Source organism: Pezoporus occidentalis, unplaced genomic scaffold (genome assembly GCF_034315485.1).
Source record: "Pezoporus occidentalis ecotype Australia unplaced genomic scaffold, CSIRO_AGI_Poc_V1 ctg93, whole genome shotgun sequence".
In the NCBI taxonomy this organism is placed as follows: domain Eukaryota; kingdom Metazoa; phylum Chordata; class Aves; order Psittaciformes; family Psittacidae; genus Pezoporus; species Pezoporus occidentalis.
Window position 1 is genome coordinate 2358619 of NW_026916294.1, and position 22288 is coordinate 2380906.

The following is a 22288-nucleotide window of genomic DNA, read 5'->3' on the forward strand; positions in this document are numbered from 1 at the left end:
TTGGGATATAGGCTGAAAAATAAAAACATCCTATAAGGAGACTGTTTAATAAGTTGGGGCAGCCAAGTATGTGAAAACTCCTGTGATCTTCTCAGGCCTTGTTGGGATTGGCAGAGAGGTTTCCGAAGCACATGGAGGTGGTCAGACACTTGAAAAGGACTAAAGTGTCAAGTGCCAGGTGGAAAAAAATATCTGCTAAATGTTATCACAGTATCTCTTCTTGGAGAGGTAAATTTCCATGCACTTGTGACACACTGTATGGCAACTTCATGTGCTGATTCAGGCCATAAGCAGCCTATCTTTATTCAGTGTATATATGAGCTTCAGGAATGATCTCTGCATCATTTCAATCAGTGCATTGTGGCATCTCATTCCTGAAAATAATTGTGCAGCAGATAAGACCTTTCCTGTGCCTGCATTGACATGATTTTTCTACAAATGTGTACAAGAAAGCCTCTTTGCAGCTTTTGTGGCTTTTTAAAAATAACCACAGGCTCCCTGAGGCTAATGTTGCCTTAGATGAGCTGAGCTAAGCAGAGCAGTGTTCAGCATAGATGTGGTAGTACAGGATTAACCTCATCAATGAGGTAACAGATTCCTCTTCACCTAAGAGTCTCCATGCCCTGCACATCAAAGGCTCCTGTAACTTTGGGTCAATACTGGCACTGTCAGGTAGTTCTGCTCTAAAAGCCCAAGTCCCAGTACAGGTACTGAAGAAAAATCTTTGTGGCTTGATCTTACAGTGCTTTTCTTTTCCCTGAAGGCTCTACCTTAACTCAAGCAAGATTTAATTAAGGGAAGTCCTGTGGTCAGTGTACACGAGAAAAATAGCCTCTAATGACTACAGTCTATAATTAACGGACCTATGAATGTTTGTGAGGTTGTCTAGTAAGTTGGAGTGGTTTTGGTATTGGTGCTGGTGTAGACACACAAACTGTTTCCTCATTTTACTGCAGTCTATATTGGTATGCAGCTCTACCGGCAAAAACACTGTTCAGAGAAAAAAAATTAAACTATAATTAAAGAGCTAAGAATCAGTGATGATGCCTATGAAGAGTCAACTGGAGTAAGTAATGAATCAAGGAATTCAAGAAGCTGGGGAAGTTGCTGGCCTTAATGTGTATGTTATCTCTATGCAGTGTTTTCTAGTTTCATAATCCTGAGCTTTGTGCTAATATTTCTCATGACTTTCTTTTGCAAAGGTGAGGCCGTCTTTCTGGGAAGGATTGTGGGCAATATAATTCATCAGGTTTTGAACATAAGCAGAAATTGTACAAATTCAACAGTGATTTAATAGTATTCAAGTCGCTTCACACGCCATACCACATTAAGTTTTAAGGTCAGGTTTCTCTGGTTCAGTGTTTAAGAGCACAGCACACCTCTCTCAAGATACTTGCACTGTCAGGATGATACATAACTGATCCTGCTCATAGAAGATAAAACTGGCTTTGTGGATCACAGTAAAATTCACAGGCTTGAATGCCATTCTGGTATTCAGAGGCACCGCTGCTGGAGATCCGACCTTACCATGGAAGCCAGTGTTTGCTGTATTCAAAGGGGAAAGTCCGTGCTGTCTAGGGCTTAAGACATCTGGCTTGTTGTTGTAAACCTTAAAATTCCAGAGAGTAAAAGCCATTTTCAGGTACTCAATCACAAATCAGATTTGGGGTTATCAGTGTGTACATGTAAGGTTTAGCATTCCTTTTAATCTATGTAAACAGTGCGCTCAAGAGCTGCATGTATTTATGTAGAGATCAAAGAGGTGGCAATGTCTATAGAGAATAAGCAGCAAGAAAAATCATAGGGATGGTAAACGATCAGTTGTGAGAAGGAAAACTTGAAAAACTTAGTTCTAGATACAGCAACTAGGTTGTACTCAGACATGGCTCTGACATGTACGCACTGGGCTGGTGCGTCACCCACTGCTTGCAGCCTCCCGTTGTCGCCTCTCATTACTGAGTACACTGTGTTAGGTCCTGGGGACACAAAGCAGCTTGGCTTCCAGTTTTTTCCTACCAGCAGCTTCCTACTTTTCCACCAGCTGCTGCCTGCAGCACCATGCAGAGACAAGTCACATTCCTGCATGCCAGGGCTGGAATCTTTTTCAAGATCAGCTTTAGCCTTCTGTCACAGGAGCATGACCAGCTGTACAGTCTCTCCCCTGAGCTCCCACTTTTGCACTAATGCATGCTGAAGTCAGTGAGGAATTTCCTCTGGGCCTTGATTCCTTTCTCTGATGGCTTTGTGCTTGTTCTGCTGTGGCCTGAGGGTGTCCAGCAAAGCATCCAGCAACCTTCATGTCCACAGAGATCAACAGGCTCCCCAGCTGGCACAATACTGGAAATTAAGGCAGCAGCACTTGGCTTAGCCCTATATAGTGTTAGGAACAAGGATCAGGTCCAGTGAAACCAACCCCATCCACCTCCATTCTGGCTGTCCACTTGCTGGCTCCATGAGAAGTGTCAAACTGAGAGAATAAACAACTTAGCTGAGGAACAAGAATCTTTGGTTAATGGCTGCTGCTCCCGTTAAACTGAGTCTCTCCTTGCACCCACTTAAGCCAGTGGGGAAGAGTTCTGCTTGCTTTATCACAGTCATTTGTGTCCCTTCTCCATGCTGCTAGAGGCCTTTCCTAGCAGCTCCTTTCACAGAAAGCTGAGGGTGGCAGGACAGTGTGATGAAAAGCTGCTGAAATGTACTTTTTAATGAGAAAATGAAGTGTTTTCCACTGCAGTATGATTACTCTCCTTTTTTCTCAAATTCAGCAAAAAAGAGGAAACAAAAAGAGGAACGTGTTCATTTGTTGTAATTGGAGTTTGTGAAACAAGGTCTTCTTGAGAAAGATACCAAACATTAACTTCACAGAATGCGGACGTTTTGGCATCCAAATATTGTAGCATGTCCAGAATATAATTAGCTCCTGAAGTGGTTTGAACTTGTAAATATGTCTTTAGATCATAAACTGGTCCAGTAGCTATGCTGAGCTTTAAAGCTGACTCTTGGAAAAACAAGGCTTGGAAGGAGAACTCAAGCCACAATAGACATACACTAGGACCTGAGAGAATTTTTCACATACATATGGTTCATCTATTTACATATTTTACTGTAACCTTTTCAAAAGCCTTGTGCCTTGGGCAATGGATGAGATTACTATTAGACCAACATAGGTAATCGGGGATGGTTTGAGCTGTTTAGCTGCCAGTATATATTTCATCCACAATTTAGGCTTTAATTTTCACCAGCCACGAGGGGAAGAATGAGAAACATCTGCATCTATGCAACCGTCAGAGTACCTTAGATGCATCCCTGAAGTTAAATCTCACAACAGGCAGGCAAGTGAGGCTGGAGAACACGTTCTGTGTTGGGTAAGCTAAGATAGGAAGAGGTGGAATGATTTCCTACAAATGGGCTCAGTGGCAAAAAATGAAAGAAGAATCCAAAAGACAAAAAGGTTATTCCTGCTTCTCTCTTCTGACTTCCCAGATATACTCTCCAGGCATGGGAGAACCAATGCAGATCAAATTCGCTGATCCAGACCATTGCCCAAAACCTAAGTAGTTAAAGTCTGCATACTGCTTTCAAGCTATAAAGTACACTGTAAGTGCTAAGTATTATTATTACTTTGAATCAAACAAAACCCAAACCTGCTCGAGAGGTTCAAAAATATTTGCTTAACTTTTATGTATTTATTTTAAATTCTGGCTTGACTCTGAACTTCCTGTTGTCTCCAGGGACTGAAAACGCAGATACTCCAATGCCACAAGGTGGCTGTGCTAGCAGTATTTCTGACTTGGCTGGAGACAAGGCGCTCTGGAACACAAGAAAGGCTCCTGTGTGACTTTCCACAGACAGCTTAATCCACCTGAAAAGTGACTGCAGGAAAAGCCCCTGCTAAAGTCAGAGCGTGGGGCTGAGGGGCAGACAGGATGGTGTTATACTTGCCCAGCAGGAGCTGAAATGCTGGAGATAGCTCTTTCCAGAACAGGAAGATGACACTAGGGTTTCAAAAGGCTCTAGATGATTTAGGGACACAGTTACCTTTGATTGATTCCCTGAATTAGGGGGTTTAAGATTCTCATGAAAGCTATGATCAATGACTCCCAGCCAGCCAGCATGCTTTTGGAGAAGGGGTGGGAAGAGTACCGTCTGCATGAGACAACCTCTCCTGCAATTAGTCAAATCATCACAAAGCCTATCTGTTTTCCTCATTTGATAGCAGTCTGTTCGGTTCACTTCTGAGGTTTGCATTGTTGTTTGAAGTCGGATGGAGTCTCTTAACCTCTTAACTGCTTCTGGCCCTACCTAGCAGAACTACACACTACACTGACTTTGGTGGAACGCCAGTAAAATGTTGGCAAAGGAACAGATGCTGTTGGGACCCAACAGAGAAGTGGTTAGCTGCATGTATGTTGTTCAGAGCAGCAGCCTGAAAGCTCATATTGTGAGAAGCACTTTTCACCATGTGTAAAGTCTGACACATATTTCAAAGGAAAGCCTTTAATTACAGTTGGCAGGTCTGCCCCACGGCTGAGAAGTGACTTAATTTTTGACCCCAGCAGCAGAGGAGTCTGTAAATCAGGCTGCCATTGCAGTACTAATTCACATAAAGTGCTGTGGCTTTATTGCCAGCATAGGACTGCTACAAGGGCTGAGTGTGGCCCACCAAAATGACTGCTGAGCTATGGATTATAAGATAAGTGGTTTAAAACAAGTCACTTTGTGCCTCAGTTTACTTGTTCGCAGAATAGGAGAAACAGTATGTCCATTCTTACAACTGCCTTTGGACCTAGGGATGAAACCCCCTCCCCTAGCTATTATTAATTACAGTATTTTGGGTTGCAACTAGATGATCTTAAGATCCTTTCTAACCCAAACTATTCTGTGATTCTATGGTTCTATGATGGGCACCACAGACATATCCTAACTGTAAAGCTAGGTCCAGATTTACATTTAGACAGTCTGAGTTCAGAAGAGTTTCTAGGTTTTAGTTCAGCCCTGTGATGTTGCAGCCAGGATTAAAACAAAGTCTACTTCACCCGAAAGATAGGAAGTTTGGAGAAGGATTCGATAGAGGATATCACTGCTTTGGGACAAGGGACAACTGTTTTGCAACAGGTAGTACAGCCCTCCAGCTCTTCTACATGTAGTCCTAACTGCACTGTTGCTCAGAAAAGCATGTTTTCTCTCAGTTTGGCACCTCGCTGCACTTCATATTTAGGCTCTGGCAAATTCAGTAAGAACCAGGCACCTCATGAATAGCACCATGCTAATGAGAACTCAGGCCCATTTTCTCAGACATAAATGGAAACCCAACTTTGGTATTATTTCACTAAAATAAGCTGAAATAGGGTTATTGGAAACTCAACTCCCTTTTCCCCTTCTTTGGGTTTTGCTTTCTATCTCTGTCTTATTCAGAGCACCGCCTTTTTCCTTCTAACACAATTAGAAGAATGAATGCTGAAAAATGGAACTGATTAATCAAGAAAACATTCAGTTAGGGGAAAAAAAACGTAAGAAGGAATTAGTTCTGAGAAAACCGCAGGTGCCAGCACCTTTGGAAGTAAGCGCTTTTTTAAGATCCCTGGCTAAGGAAACCAGAGAGTTCAGAGATTTTAAACAAGCAATACACAGACTGACAGGCAGCTTGCTAAAACTAGGTTATGGTATGCAAGGGGTCTAGGAGCCCACTCTATCCGTGTTCTGGCTTGCCCTGTAATCTACACAGTTGAGGCAACCAAGCACTGGAGTGTTTCTCTTGCCCTCGTACAGAGTATTTTAGACAAAAGAGGGGATGTAACGTAGTAAATACAAGGGGACGAACCTGGCAAAAAGTAAGAACTGGCTGACAGAGAAGGGGAAGAAAAATTCCTCCTAGTGGTCATTGCAGTAGGCCAATATGGTTTTGTTATTATGTCAGGAAGGAAGCAGCAATGCATAGAACAAGACAAACTGTCCAGCTGTAACACCTGGACACCACAGTAATTTTCACCAGTGATTAGATGAGAAAGTGAGCTTTCAAGCTACTGCCAAGTATCTTTCAGATCGTTGTTCCTCCCAGACAAAAAGACCGGCTTTGCAAGAAGCCTGCTGGGTGATTTCACACTCTGACAGTGGTGTACGTATCATTCTGTGCGCTGCACTAAGTATATACACACATACTCCTCAGATACAGGTTTCCATAAGTAAGCCCTTGTCAGCATTCCACTTAAAATGATGAGTTTGCACAACAAGCACCTTAGCTCACAACTGTGCAGAGCAGGATGGCTAGCTTACACATGTGCTGCTGCAAGATGGATTACAGCACGCATTCACTCTGGGCCCTGTTTGTCTCTTGTCTTTTTGCTCTTCCCAGAACAACCACGCCAATAGGCACCATCTGGTCCTGGTGGATTTTAAAAGATGTCTGCAAGGAGCTAGGTAGACAGTGTGATTTGGCTGTTAATGGTAAAGAAGTGCCTAAACCTACAGATAATTTTAAATCCCTTCACTGGGAGCACTTTGGGGCAGAAACTTTGCTTTTTTTTTCCCTTTAAGTGTGGTGCTTCTTAATGACTAGGCCACTTAAATGGTCTCTCAGCAGAAACTAGAGTGCATTCCTCTGTACAGCTTGCATGAATACTATAAGGAGGAGGTGGAGGACACCATCATAGATATTAGTGGTAGATTCTGCACTATGACAGTATGAGAAGAGTGTGAACTTACTTAATTTTGTTAATAACAATCTGTGAGTCCATGTGAGAAAGAAAAAAGTCTTTTCAGTTAGGACAGTCCAGTTCTGCATGGTCCAGTTTTATTACTATAATCACACTTCGACTGAGTTAATTCCATGGTTCCTGAAATGTGCTAATACCCGAATAAATAATATAAACCAAATCAAACCAGTTATACCTTGCTGAAGCTTTCTTGCAGCAGCTGACACCCCCCAAAAATCCCCATTGAAAGATTCCAGTAAAAAAATGCAGCAAAACAAGAAATAAAGGCCAGTATAGACAGCAGCCTTTTAAATCACTGCACCATTACTGTTGAACACCCTAGATAAGGGGTGGGTACTAAAAATAAATCAGACCTCCTTGAATAGCATGTAAATGACTTAGGAGAGAAGCTACATTTAATAATGTGTTTATTATAACAAATTCAGTATGACTTCATGCTAAAAGGTTTTGTGAGTGTAATTCTTCTCTAGCTGGATACGCTGAAGTTTATATAGAGAAGCTGAGTTTTTTGGATTTGAGCTTTCATCATTCCACAAGCAATTGTAGCTGTGCACTGACACCACTAGGACAATAACAATGATTTAACATGATAGTAATAGCAATATAGTCAAAGCTTCGTCAGAATTTCCATTTTCAACTCTGTTTGTTTAGAAATAATATTTCAACCAGTTAAAACTGCATCAAGCACAAACTTGGCATTTGTGGTCAGCCTGGATGCCTGGATGTAATTACTTTCTTTTAGACAAAAAAAAAGTTACTTGATTTTGTCATTATTTCAAAAGCATTTCATTCTTTGTTGTTGTTGTTGCTGTCATTGTCCAGATGAGAAAAGTTTAATCTTAAACAACATGGTTTTGCAACTGCGCTGTCCATAAAGAAAACAAATTGCTCTTAGCATTAAAAACAGATGAGCAATTTAGGCCTGCATGATACTGATCCTGTGGCCTGGAGATCAATGGGAGCTTTGCCATCTGCACCGCTAGATGCGAGAGCAGCCTTGTGCTGTGGGATATGCGGGAGCTGAGCTCCCAGTGCTCATCCCAATCCATGTGTCACACCCAGGGGATGGGACTGGGAGTACCATTGACAAAACTGCCAGCCAGGAAGGAGGAGGAACTACCCAGCAAGATGATGATTTTGTCTGCACATTGATACCTCTCCCTTAAACTCGATGGGCAGTACATCCAGGAGTGGAAAGCATTCCTGCTACTCTTCCTGGCCCTGCCAAAGAAAAGGTAATCCCAAGCACAGGATGCAAGCTTGGAGGTGGCTTGGCTATGGGGTCCAACTCATGGCATTATTCATAAGGGGATAGATTTGAATTCTCAATTGGAATTTGCTGAATTTTTTGAGAAGTTTAGAACTGTCCCAACTTTTTAAGCATATACCTATGATACCTCCCTAGATAGAAAAGACAACGAAACCTTACATCAAAATGAATCCGAGATTGAGAATATGTACCCATCCATATTCAGAGAATAAAAAAACCCAACATGGTCATATAATTAGCCTAACCCAAGCATTATAAACCCCAGCCAAGGCTGCACTCACAACAAATCCAAATGCGCCAAGGGAAAAAAGGAAGGGCAAAACTACCCAGGCAACATTAATCCTCTCCTGAAAACAACTCAGACTGCTATTTCAGAGTTTATGACCTTAAATAAGAATGAATTGACTTTTAAAACCCTCATTGCCTTTTTAAATTCCACCCCCTTTTCCCTTTCTGTGTGCCTGGACTTAAGGGAAAAATTAAGACTCTTCAGGTGCCTTGAAAGTATTTACTACCTCTGAAGCATAGCTTTAGTTTTGATTTACCAGACTTTTAAACGTCAGTTTAGGGATGATTGCAACAACTGTGTAAGGAAATGTACAAACTTTGAGCTCAGATGACTCATTTTTATGCTTGATTTGTGCTTTAGCAGCAGCATATCAAAGTGTTGATGCTTCTAAATAGAACTGAAATATTTTCTTTTCATAAGGCTGTTTAATATCTAACAAAATGACATAGAAACATGTGGGAAGCTTACCTCATTGATTTTAATGGGAATTTGTTTCCCAAGAAGAATTTGCTGGTCCAGTATTTTCCTAGTTGTGCAAAATCAATTTGCATGGAAAACAGATTGCACTTACTTGGGCTTTTGATGCTGCAGAAGGAGTGAAAAACATATTTTGAGAAGGCCCTTGTTGTATGGCTTGGAAAAGTCAGAAGTCCTTTGCTGCGATGACTGCAGCATTCACGGAGTTGACAGCATGTGCAAATGCAAGCAAGTTTGTCAGACACACAGTCGGACTCATGTTTTCAGGAGGAGACAACCCTGACCATTTCCCACACAGCTGGATAGCCTAAGGCTGCAGGATCACAACTGGGAGGAGCTGGGCATGGATAGGAAGAGCCAAAACATGTTTCCATCCACCTCTGCCCCTGCTTGACCACACAAATCAGACATGAAGCAGGGTGGGTCCTGAGGCATCGAAGGGACCATTTCTCTCTCTCATTTAAGACCAGCCTGGTGCATGTCTGTTGTACAGTGCTCTAAGACTTGGTACTGGGGATGAAATACTGACAGAAGCTGCTGAAAACTTCTCAGGGTTTCCAAGGCCAAATTTTCGTAAGAAGAGAATATAATTGTTCATCCGCATGACACTGCATAATATTGCGTAATGCTGCTTGGAAATAATCCTCCTCTCGGCTCTGAATGATGTGGCTGCTGATGTGTTTGGTGATAGTCTGTGGACAGCTCTGGCAACAGTCACACTGCTGCTTCTTCTAACCAGCAGGTCAGGCTCCATCCTGCTGATTTCTGTGGACTTACTGCTTCCATCATCTCTCTTTTCCCTCCTGCCTTGCCAGATAGAAATACCACCATGACTGTGTCCCATGCCTACAACATATCTCACATCTACAGTTTTTCTGGTGCCAACTGACAGCAGTTTTCTCCTCAATTTACTTACTCATCCTTTAGCTGAATAAGGCCTCAGGTCAACATCGAAGCCTGGTGGAAGCAACCTTCCTTGGTCACCAGTGGACCCGATCTCCTCATCATGACACTGACACCACCCCTTGTTGCAAGCTTGAGTTGCATGGGAGCCCTGTGGTTGCTCCTGCCCATTGCACCCCCAATCCAGGCAGTGCCTATGCATACTCAGGACGTCAGCATGGTTCTCTCCATCAGCTTTGAGGACAAGCCCACCATGTAGAACGATGCTCCTGCTAACAACACCACTCACAATTTCCAAGGGGTTGTGCTTTTAAGAAACTCTTCCTTTCTTTGTAACATCTTTCATTTCATTTTAGACTGATACTGTTGTCGTAGATGGTGGACTGAAGCAGAAAAGTTAGGTAGAACTTCATAACCTTTGGACTTCTTTCAGATTTCCAAGTTGACGGAAACCCCAGGGGAGTTTTTCTGTATTATTTTCATACTTGTGTAGCTGGAAAAGTGAAATTCTTCTGAATGAGCAAGATGCTGAAAATACTTAGCTCTGACGATGCTGGGAAAACTCTGGAGTTATTTTTGTCTACACGTATAATTTCTGGCCAGAAAAGAAAAAAAAAGTATATGCCTCAAGTGTTCTGAGTATGTGAGTTTCTTATCTTCTATTAGAAAACATAAGCACTGGCAGGAGCAAGCAGACTTTCTTCATTAGGTGCCAGGATATTTAGCATAGGTTCCTCAATATTGGAAAAAGTAGTCAGAAGAAAACCAAGAAAAGTCATTATCTGTTTTGGGTTTTTTTTTTCCCCTTTTAATAACGTTTTCAGTAGCACAATGCATTCAAAGCTAGGCACATTCCCCTCAGTGCAATACAGTCTCAAGACATGATTTAGATGGAAAATTTAAGTAAGATTAATGCAATTTATTATCCGCCAGGATATCCCAACAAACCACACTGCTTGGCTGAATTTTTGATTCTCAATCTAATATTTCAGATGAGATTTCCAGATGGGTGTCTTATTCCTCTATTAGTTTAGTGAGGGTGATATAGAGTTTGTAAAACAGGAGAGGTTAAGCTAGTTTTAACACTTGATTAATCATTTAAATTACTTTGTTACTGTTTGAATCCATTGACTTTTGTTTACCAAGCAACTCCCTGAAACCCAAAGCCAACAAAAACGGCAGGCAGCTTTCCAAGTTGTTAATTTATTCAATGAGTTCTTCAAAGGAGTTCTAAAAGGGGAAAAGAGAAGCAAATTTATAGTTGCATTGAAAGGGTAGAGCAATCCTTGCTCATTGCTCGCTAAAAATGTCTAGGTTTTTATGACTCAGAAAAAAAGCCAATATTCAATTATGCTGGTCAGCTCCTGGAGACGTATATTTTTTAAGCAAATCAAACAAGTCCTTAATGGAGCCTGACTGCATGTTCATGCAAATACTGATTGAAATAAAATCAGCTCGTGTGACAAGCCACACTTTTCTCTGCTTTTTATGTGCAACTGTGACTTCATCTGAAGTGAAATTCTGTTTCCTCAAAGGAAAATGTGAGCACTCTCAGCGGGAGCAGGATCAGGCCCATAGGAAGTCAAGTCAAGAGCACAAGGACAAAGCTTTTTCAAAAGCAAGTATGAATGGGTGATTAAAAAGCCCCCTTCAGCTACACAATGTACATGTGTACGGTTTGCAATTGTCCACTGGGGAAAGGGGGGAAAAAAGTCCCAAGCCCTAAATCATGAAAAAAAGGCCAGCTTTCTATTCTGCATATTACAAAGTCTGAGTTTGGTAAATTGATTACAATTTCTTTACAGAGAACTATCAGGAATAAACCACTAAGTCTTAGACATAAATTTGAATTCCAGAGTCTCCAGCTAACCCAGCTCATAAATGAATTCCTAAATGCTGACTGTGCCAGAAGACCCAGCACTGCAAAACCACTTGGCAGAAGCCATTAGTTTCAATGAGATGAACTGCTCTATTTAGCTTTCATTCAAAACTTTACAGAAATGCCAGATTTCCATAAACACAGGTTTCCTTGAATTTCCAGGGCTTTGATTAACTGGTAGATGAGGGTATCTTACAAATATAGATTTGTATGCAGAGTTCAGCTCAGAAAGCATGAGAGACTGGAAACGGACTATAGGCTTTTCTTTCTTTCTTACTTTCTCTCTTCCTGACCTAACAGAAAGCAGGAAAGCTGCTTTAGAACGTTTTGGAGCTGAGGCTTTAATAATTAATAATTATGCTGTGGTTTAACACTGTTATAGATCATTTTCTTGTCATTTATATCATCATGTGTTAAGCTTTTTATGACAGATTAATATCCTTCAGCTTTTATAGTATGGTTTTAAAGTCTTGCAATGTGTGAAGCAATGAAAGACTAAAAGAGAAAGAAATTGAAAAACACCTCCTTGGCTTTTTCTCTTAAAGAAAACATTTGTGAAATCTATTAAAATCAAAGTCTACCCTTTTTGTCAAAGGACAGCATCTTAGTTTTGCTATTTTTTTCTTCTATTTACGTGTACTTTTTTGTGACCCATCAGTCAATCATGTTGAGACCAGCAATGCTTTTTGATATTTAAATTTATGGTCAAGCTGGTTAGGTAAGTAGGAGTTTTGGGGTTTCTTTTGTGCATTCTAGGTTTTGGGCCAGGCTATGGACCAGCTCCTTTTATGGATTAGATTAGAAGATCAAGTCTCTCTCTCTGCCCCTCTCATTTTTCCCCTCCACCAGCAACTGTTCCTAAAAAGCACATAACCTCCATACTACTATGCTGATCATCATAAATCTATGAATTAATGGCGTTGCTAGCAAAAGTGCAAGAACTGCACAGATAATAACATGCAACTATGGTTTACTAACCTTAAACCCTCTTAAATCAGTCATAGAACCATAGCAGCCAAGAAAACTATTGTGGTAAAACGCCATGAACTCTAGCTTGCTTTTAACACTAGGAATATTTCCCCTCTTCTCCAGCTTTCCTACAATATCTCTGTTCCCAACCAGAGTTTTTATAATAAAAATTATAGTTTATGTGCATGTTTTTTGGTTAAGCACCGAGAGTCTGATTCAGCATTTCTCCCTTTTTTTCACTTATTTTTAGGGAAGCGCTGGCTGTGTGGGTGCTGAGCCACGGAGGCTGTGTGTGGCCCCGCGGCTTGGCGCGCACACAGTGGAGTCCTGCTACAGCTGGCAAAAACTGCTGGGATTTCAGAGCTGTAAAGCACTACGTTAGGCCTTTGGCGTTACCCCACCCTTCCTGAGCGCTGCCTTTGAATAAGCCCATATCCTTCGGCCATCTATGGATAACAGGCTTTCCAGTGCATTCTGTTTGGCCATCAAATGAAAAAGGTTAATTAAGCCTGTACATGCAGAAATAAAAGTAGTCTGAGCTTTTCATTGAGAATTCCCCTCATTTACCATTGGCTTTTCCTATGGGACTTGCTACCAAGAAGCCGAGTTTGGGTATAAGTGATTGATTGACGCACATTGTTGTGTTGACAGAAGTGAATTCAGTCAGAGAGGAGAATAGTGCCACTGGAAAATGTAAGCAAAGCAAGCACAGTGAAATCAATGCAACTCTGAAGGCAAAACTAAAGAGTATTAAATTAACCAAACTATGCAGACAGTGTAAAAATATTGAAGACCTGAAAGGAACTGAGCCCAGCCCTCAGTCTTAGGGATTAACAAATGATGCTGCTGAAAACGAAAGCTGAAATGCAAGGATTTGGGGAACTCCAGAAATGAGTTTGAGGAGTTTGATCTCAAATAGGATGGAAATATAATGTTTATAAAGAACTTAGAGTCATGCCACGTTTTGGGTACAAAATCCATGTCTCAAATATTCAGACTTCAGGATGGGATAAACATCATATTGAGTATAAACTTCAATTTGACTATTTAAATTATATGGTCCTATTTACCAAAGAATAACTGGTGAAATAGGGAAAAAAAGCTAACCCCCAAACCCCAAAGATAATTTACTGCTGTTGTACTATATCTCCTTACAGAAAAATGTAACAGGAAGAAACCACTGGAACATAGTTTAGGTCTGAAGAATGATGTTTCTTGAGTATCTGTAAATCTACGAACATCCTGCTGCTTTGCCTGGTTTCTGTGAGCCCTAAAGCTTCAGCTTTGGTGAAAGGCCACACACAGATCACAGACCTTATAGGAGAAACCTTGATCTCTCACTTGGCATAACGCAGAGGCCATCTGTCTGGGAGATAGTGTCTAAGGCTCAGCAGCCTACCTGGTGTTTCATAAAAGAAACAGGCCATCTTTTCTGCTTCTAAAACACAGTCAAAAGAAGGGTCCTGCTCCAATGGCCAATGGCTGGTATACAGAGCACTCAAACTAGGAGATCTCCAACTGAGAGCTTTCCTCATCTGTGTAAGACAAAAACCTTTGCCTCCTATAGACCATGACAGCAACTTCAGGAAAGATGCTGAGTGTGACAGTGAGAGTATGGGAGTTTGGCTGGCGGAAGACCTAGGGCATGTAAAGGGAAAGTCTAACCCTGCTCTGAGAGCTGGCTGCATGTTTTTCAGTGGCTGTTTCACTTATACTTCACTGCTGAAGGCATGCTTGTGAGCATTATCAGTCCTTTTAGTTGGCCAAACTACTCTCTGCATCATGGAAGCAATGAGTCTTGAGAAGGTCTTTGGAAGAGTTTGAGAAAAGGAGTAAATTGTGCTCTCTGCTGAGCAGAAACATGTGGGATACTGTCATCGAACTATAGTACATTATCTGTGCCATACACAGGTAGCATAGATGCTACAGAATTTTCCTAGCAGGGATTTCGTGTCTTCCCAGGGTTGGAATGATTGTGGGAGGCTACACAAAGCACAGGGAGTGAAGAATAAGAAAAAGGTGGAATCAGGCAGGTAAAATGGCAAACAAGCCCTTCATTCACTTTGTCTTAAATCTTGTACTGTCCGTGCCCTGCCAGCCGCAGAATCTCCCAAAATTAGGGGTGCCAAACTCTGCAGGTTCAGCACTATGTAGCATCAAAAAAGATGGCAGAGAAAATGACCTGACCAGGCAACCAAGCAAAGAGATACCATGTTGTCTGGTTGACCTACCAAAACTTATCAGTCCCCTCTGACTCCAGGCAGTTTATATGTGGTTTCTTACATGTGCAGAGAGATGCTGGTGATAATAGGTTATTCTTACTGTGCAAGTGCACCTAACCTGGTTTTGTTGCACACATTATGGGCAAATATGCAAGCATAGAGGCACACACACATACATACAGAGATGCAAACCTGTCAGTGTAGTATTTGTACAAGACGGAGTCATGGAATGCATCTCACTGTTTGAGAGAGGGACAGTGATGTTTTCACATGTAAAGCATGCTAAGCAAAAAATCCTTCAGTAAAATTCACACACAGATTGGTGTACTTAGAAAAGGTGCCTAATGAAAAAAAAAGGAAGAAAACCATCATTATTAGTTTTCTTGCCCATTTGAGTACGTGAGGAATTCTGCCAAGAATCTTTATTTTAGATAACGGAGTCCAAGCTCCCATTATCAGTGTGGAGGAATTAATACACTCTGTTCATATTTTTGCAAAGACCAAATGTGGAAAATGCTCAAACCACACCTGTTTCGGTTCTACAGCACATATACTTCTGCTTGTCAGCTCGCTAGCTGATAAAATTAGTTAGGGGATTTCTGATCCTTCTTTTTTTTCTATTGTTTTATTTTCAAGACAGTTACAAGGGCATGCGGTTAGCACATAAGGATGTGAGAGGGAAAGCAGAAACATTTTAAATCTCTCACAACAGTTACACAGGGGAAGATTTGGCTCTAATATTGAATGTTAGCTGGGGTGAGGGTGTCACGGCTGTGCCATGGGCATTGGCAAGGGGATGTGAGGTTGTGCTGTGGAACCAAATGGGTTTGCTCAATTCTTCTTTGAGGTATTGTGTGATGGGATTCAAACACGGCCCCTGAGACTGTCCATGTTGTAAGGTAAGACATAGGAGAGCGGTTTTGAAGAAAAGGGTCTTGATCAGTTTAATGCTCAGTGGAAGAGACTGTGTGGTCGATGACAAAGGGTGGCATGTCATTCAGATATGTAAGGGAAACTGATGCACTGAAATATGCAACATCAAGGAGGTGTATTAAATAATCAATTAAATTTTATCTATATTACACTAACATCATAGATTACAAAGCCAGTATTTCTGCTACAGAAATAATGAATAGAAATAGTCTCAGAAAAATAGTTTTCTTGGTAAAAATTGTTTTTATTTTTGAATTTTTTTTTTCTTTAGGTTGCTATTCTGTTTCTGATAGAAATATTCAGCTCTCTCTTTTACTTTAGTTTATACTTATAATTCCCACAATATTGATGCAGTTCTCCTATGGGAGGAACCTTTCATAATCTTAAAATCACAAGGGGCCTCTTGCTCTTCTCCCCCAAAAGAAGCTTTTCATTTTGTTTGCATTGTAGTTAACAATGAAAATAATGAAAGCAGCTCATGAATCACAGGTTATGAAAACTGTTAAACAGAGATCTACGTCAAGGTGTTTTGTGAAAGAAGTGTGTTAAACAGGGAAGTCTGCTTACTGTCAAACATTGGAGAGAAACTAGGGAGCATCAGTGCAATGGTATTAGAATGGCAAGGGAGACATAGCTTTGCAGACCGGTTTTCAAATGCTATTAACATTTGATTTTGGGAAGTTCAGATTTAAGGAAGAACAGGTGTGAGGTCAAACCCAAACCAATTTGTGTTCTTTAATGTTTATTCCTCAAACTAGCAGATTTTTTCCTTTTTTATCTGAGAAACTGAATCCCAGTGTTTTTTCAATATCTTCCCAAAACAGCTGATTTGGAAACATGCAAAGGAGAGTTTGTCATTGTGGGCTAATGAGTTTAGGGCTGGGTGAGTAACGTTGTCTGCAGATATATAATAGACTGTATACCCATCTAGCTAGGTCTTTTTCCTGAAAAACAAAGGTTTCTGCAGTTAGCCATTACTCCTGATTAATAATAGAATCATAGAATAGTCAATCAAAAGAGTTTAGAGCACCTCGCCTCCCTGTCCATGCCTATATGATGAAAATGATTGGGTTTTGGTCCCTGATGCTGGTTCTTTACAGCATTAAGCACATTGCATGCACTATTATAATGTGTAATATTTGAAAGCCTGAATGTCATCTACTGGTAGTCAAAAGCCTGAAAACGTCTGTTACATTTATGCAGTCACTTTTATCAAGTAAATTTATAATCTCACCAGAGGATGAAATCAGATCTGCCCAAGGAGACTGATTGTTACTAAAACAATGTTGACTAGCATTATTTCTTTTCCAGTCCTTTATTTCTTTTTTGATTATATCTTGTGTCAGTTTTATTCCTGGTTCTGCAACTGGAAACCCACAATAACAGTGCTATAACGTTTCACAAATCTGCTCATGGTCAGCTCTCTTGTTGATTCAAGCTGTGAGCATTCAGCTTTCCTAATTTTTTTTCTCTTATTTTTTTTTTTTTCCCACCAATTAGGCAGAAAACATTTACGTTATTCAAGTAATTTAGGAGTCCTGGTAAGAAATGCATGTGGAATTTAAGCAAGACCCTATGTACTGGCATACAGAGCTGAGTTATGGCAGTATCACAATTTACCACCTACCCCTTGACAAGCTGTCTGTGCTTGATGTCTGTTCATTGTGACTGTGATGGGTCTATCCTGAGGTTAGGGTTACACCACATGAGTAGGATGAGCTCTCAGCTCAAGCATTCAAAGGTAGTTATAGTGCTTTGGCTGAGGAGTGGCAACTTCTTATGGTGTTGCCATGACATTGTGTTGAATCCTCAACAAGGAGCCACTTATAAAAATGAGACACTGGCTTCTAATTCCCTTAGGTCCATTGAAATTGTATCTACTGTCTCTTTCAGTGATCCAGACACACACAGAGCCATATATGCACGCACATGCATATACCCTTGTTTCCACTGACACTCAGGCTGTACAGCACAAACCTCTCAGCCTCTTGCACTCAACAGGTATGTCTATAGCCCAGCAAAGCACGCACTACACTGACTGCACAGCCAGATGGTCTCCAGAGCAATTCTGCATATGCACCACATTTATTAGAACTGTGAAATTCACAGTCGTGATTCTATTTTTTTTCCCTGTTTTCCTTCTTTCCCAGCTATTTATGCAAACAACATTCTGGATAACATGCAGAAAGCTATTCTTTCCTGGCAAAAGCAGGATTTCTTTTTTATATATTATTATTTGCTATTGGTTCAGGAATGCTTTTGCACTTAACACCTCCATGAACTTTTTTTTGTGACAGAATGTCTCATCTGGAAGGTCTATTCAGAGGTGGCTGGATGGTGTGCCAAATGCAAGCTCCAAACCCTGTCTTCCCCAGGTGCTAAATTACCTTTCCTGATAGGCTGAGCTAAAGCTGGGAAGGTGTTTGGATTAGGATTGAATGGTACATTCAGATCCTGGCCATTCCCTCTTCCGGACACCCAATAGCCCTGTGAATATTCCAAACTGATAGTGTCAGCCTTGAAAGGGAGGTGGTCTGAGAAAACACTTTTCACTGCATTTTTCCTGAACAGAGATCAAATACGGGCAAAATAAAGAGCAGAGATCCATGTGGAAAGTCAGGGTTGTGGATGCACTCACCCCACAGCTGCTTGCTGTGTTTGCACTGGCATTTCATAGACAACTTGTTATGACTTCCAAGGGGCACCTCATGGCCCAGGATAGAGAATACAGGGGTCCAGCAATACTCCAGCAGACCATGTTCCTTGGACAGGATGGGCTGGGAGTAGCTGTGGGTAAGGGGAGATAGGGAAGAGTTAGCCTGCTCTAGCAAATGGTAGAATGGTTGGAGAATGCTTTAGCTTTTCTCTGATTAGAGGACTAAAGGTGGCTGATTTCAGAGAGGGTGTTTTTTGGCCCTCCTTGTCTGAAAAGCATTGCCCCATTAAAGGGGAACTGTGTTGCACTTGACAAGAAAATCCACAACAAAATGATAATTGCAGGGATCTCAACATTTAGTCATCTCTGGTCTGTGGATGCATTAACTTGTCTACACATAAATCATGACCCAATGTATTGTGAGCATCATGATGTGCTCAAGAAAACTGCATCATGGGGCTACACAAACAGACACTGTGGTTGAGAGCAAGAGCCCCTTCAGCTCTTTCATGATGGCCAGTTCCAGATGCCTAAGGGAGTGTACCAGCACATGATAGTTGCTCACTAGTAAGGTGTGGTTGACCTCAGCCAGGATATTTCTAACTTCACAAGCTCTGGCAACATCCTGGTGAGGAGACTCAACTTCCTACCCTTTGTATATTAACCCTGCTCTCTGCCTCAGGCCATGCAATCAGTGCTGCTGACCTTACTGTCCCTCTGCTTATCATTGCCGACTAGAGCATGGCACAACCACTTCAGGACAAACCTACAAACCTTGTGCCATTTACTATGCCCTTAAGCAAGCAAGTCATGTAAACATCAGAAGAACACAGCATGTCTTGGTTGGAAGAGCTGTGATCGTTCTTGAAACAACAGCCCATCACCAGCTACCTGGTGTTTGCCCTAATTCTCTTTGCAAAAAGGAGACTGTTTTGCTTTAATTCTTTGTGGTTTTTCTTCTCTTTTTGTTTCACTAGTGTTTCATGCCCTGATATAGATGTATTTCTCCGGAAAAGCTCCTGTGCATCAGGATTTCTGTTTTCATTTATGACCTAAAGGGAAAACATCTGTTGCTGTTGCTCCCTTACCATTTGTCTTCAGCTTTCCTTGTAACTGTTGTTTTACTTGTGATATCATAGTTCTTTTTGCATCCCCACTATCTTTCTGTACTGTATCTCCCTGTCTCTGTGATAGATCACATGCTGGTGTCAGTATTTTCCAGGACAAAGTCTCATTCTTTATTTTTAGGAGGTGTTGAAGCTAATGTCTGTTACTGCTCTTTGGGATTCCAGTGTTCTGTTCTCTTGTTCCAGAGTCATTTTTCCCACCTGAAATAGTCCCAGAGAGATAATCTGCCTCAAAATTGAATCTTCTATTTATTTTTTCTACAATGGACAATTGCTGAACTTTCTCTGGTTTGGTTTTTAGTTTTTCTTACCTGTATTATTGGTGTCTTGATGCTGTTTGTTGATGGCTGTTGTAGGAAAATACTAAATACAAAACTGAGGCCCATATTCATCTGACACATGCTGCTTCTCCAAGTGTCTTGACACTCTTTCACAAAGCTTATGGAAAGAGGACAACAGAGATCTTAAGTGAGTGAAATTGTCCTCACTTCTCTTTCGACTAAACCACCACCAGATTACATAGTGAGACCATAGCACAAATGTGCTCCTAACTGAGGCAATTCAGGAAAAGGGTTAGAGTTAGATGAGTAGAAGTCAAACCACAGAGGGAAGATATAAGCCTTAACAAGGGTGCCATTGAGGGACCGATCAGCACAATATACCAACAGATTATCTCTTCCATGTTTTATTCCAGTAAGGGAAAAGAGGGGAAATGGCAAAGACAAAAGAACATAAAATCACCAGTGTCACCAGCTTGAGTCAGTCCTATGTTGCCTTCAAATGCCTCTTTTCTTGAAACTAAATTGTGAATTCAGTCCAATTCCTTGACACCTTAACTCCTGCCACTGAGACCTGAAAAAGCCGTGTACACTGAAATATTGCCTGGGTGTCAGTGACTGATAAAGACACTGATTTCTTTTCCAAGTATGTTATGAAGGGCTTAATATAATTAAGCTACAATTGCCAGGCACACGTCAGTGTATGACAAAAAATCTGATTCCCATGGAATATGATTGAAGAATAATGTGGGCAGGCATGGTACTCTTCTATTCCAGATAATAAAATATAGGAGTTGGTTTCAGGAGATGCAATGCAACCTTTTTGGATGCCCAGGACTTAGTATAAACAAAAAGACATGTTGTTTGGAATAGGCAATATTGATACCATAGATCTTTGCAAGATCAAAGGTAATGAAAGCAAGATCTTCCAAGACAGCTCATCTGCTGGTCTCTCCATATGCCACATTCCCTTCAGCTATCTCCTGTTCTCTAAAATTAAAAAGGACACTTGTCCTCTTCTGAAAACAAGGTGTTTCTATAAGGCTCAATTTACAAACTGTGTTATACCTGTCCTACAAGGGGACTTGTCAAGTGTCTCACTGCATTGGACTTTCACCTCTGGATGAGATGTGGGATAAGATTTGGATTTTAGCTTTGACAATGAGCAAAGGCTTCAATGGAGTTTGAATTCTACTATGCTCAAGTCTCAGTGGCTCTTTTCCTTTGAGATCAACTGCCTTCCAAGGCTGGTCTTTGTGTTATTTCCATCACCAGAAGCTGCCTGCACTCTGCCAGCTCCCTCCAGTTTTGAATTCCACTCAGGATTTAAAGGAAAGGAGTAGATCTAGATCTAGAAGTTCTCATGTCAGTTCCTTTATGCCTGCAGTAATGGGAAGGAAAGAATTGCAGATGCTATTGCTAAGAACACAGCCTGTCTCTAATCCTAGTATATAAAATGTGTGCCAGTAGTTCTAAGGATCTCCCACAGCCTTTATACATGGTGTTTTCAGAATTCAAGCGAAAGTTGTGAATGAAAATATCTTTCTGGATATCCTAGATTCTTAGAGAATGGAAAAAAATCCTCATGTAAATCTCTGATAGCCAAGCCTTTCCCCTCTTGCACTTCTGCAAGATTCCATCTGAGTGGTGCAATACAAAATCAAACCACACCAACCAAGCAACCAAAAGAATCCCAATTTTATCCAAACAAACCTATGAAGCTCTCTTCAAGGATTTAAAAATCCTTAAATGGTAGAGACACCTGCATCCGTTCAAAGAGCCGCAGCTGAGTTAAAGACATAGATTCTGTGTTGCGGAAACTCGAGTCAAGTAGTGAATGATGAAAGAAAACCTCTTCATTTAATTTCTTGGCTTCTGCAGTCTTATCAGAGTGTTCTGCCCAGCAGAACTAAGCCCTGTGAAAAATGTATATCCCCAAGTTCAAATGTGCAGTGTAAAACAATATCTAAAATAAGTTAATTCCATTGCTTGTTTCTTGAATAATTTTCAGTGCGAGAGATGTTTTTATAATCATGTGTCTATGATCAGAGACTTTTGGATAGACACCAAATCAAAACATCAGCAAAGAAAATGGGGTGATGTGGAAAACTGACTTATTCATTCATAGTCAATAAAGTAAGCATGCAGTAGCTGGATTGTAAATAGCACTGTGGAGAAGATTTATAAGTCTTAACATGGGGAGACAGGTTTATCCCAGTTAAAAGCACATTTTAACTGGAAGAACTCTTCACCATGTTTATAAAATGAGGCCTTGGGTGCAAGATGAAACCTTAGGCCTGTGTGAATTTGAAATGGGCAAAATATGTCATCTGCAACCATGTTTTTCATCTCCAAAGTAGAAATCTAAAATCCATCTGAAAATGTTAAGAACTAAAGATAAAAATTCTAAGAAAATAAAACTAGCCCTCAGCAGGAGTATGTACTGTGCTTAAAACTTCCCTTTGCTCCAGATTGCTGTGTTTATAAATCAAACTTATATGTCCAGTGGGGAAAAGGGAAGTAAAACTGTTTCCAAATGAAGAAAGAACAAGTGATTCATTTATGTTAAAAT

At 40.9% G+C, this 22288-nt stretch overlaps 1 long non-coding RNA gene across 2 annotated transcripts in view; it reads right to left on the minus strand.

Annotated features, from left to right (window-relative positions):
- LOC134157107 (uncharacterized) overlaps nucleotides 1–20034 on the minus strand; it is a 50740-nt gene extending 30706 nt beyond the window's left edge. For both annotated transcript variants that reach the window (XR_009962186.1, XR_009962185.1), the window contains exon 1: nucleotides 19750–20034. This is a non-coding gene — a long non-coding RNA (uncharacterized LOC134157107). The remainder of the gene's footprint in view (nucleotides 1–19749) is intronic.
- Between the last annotated feature and the right edge of the window lie 2254 nt (nucleotides 20035–22288).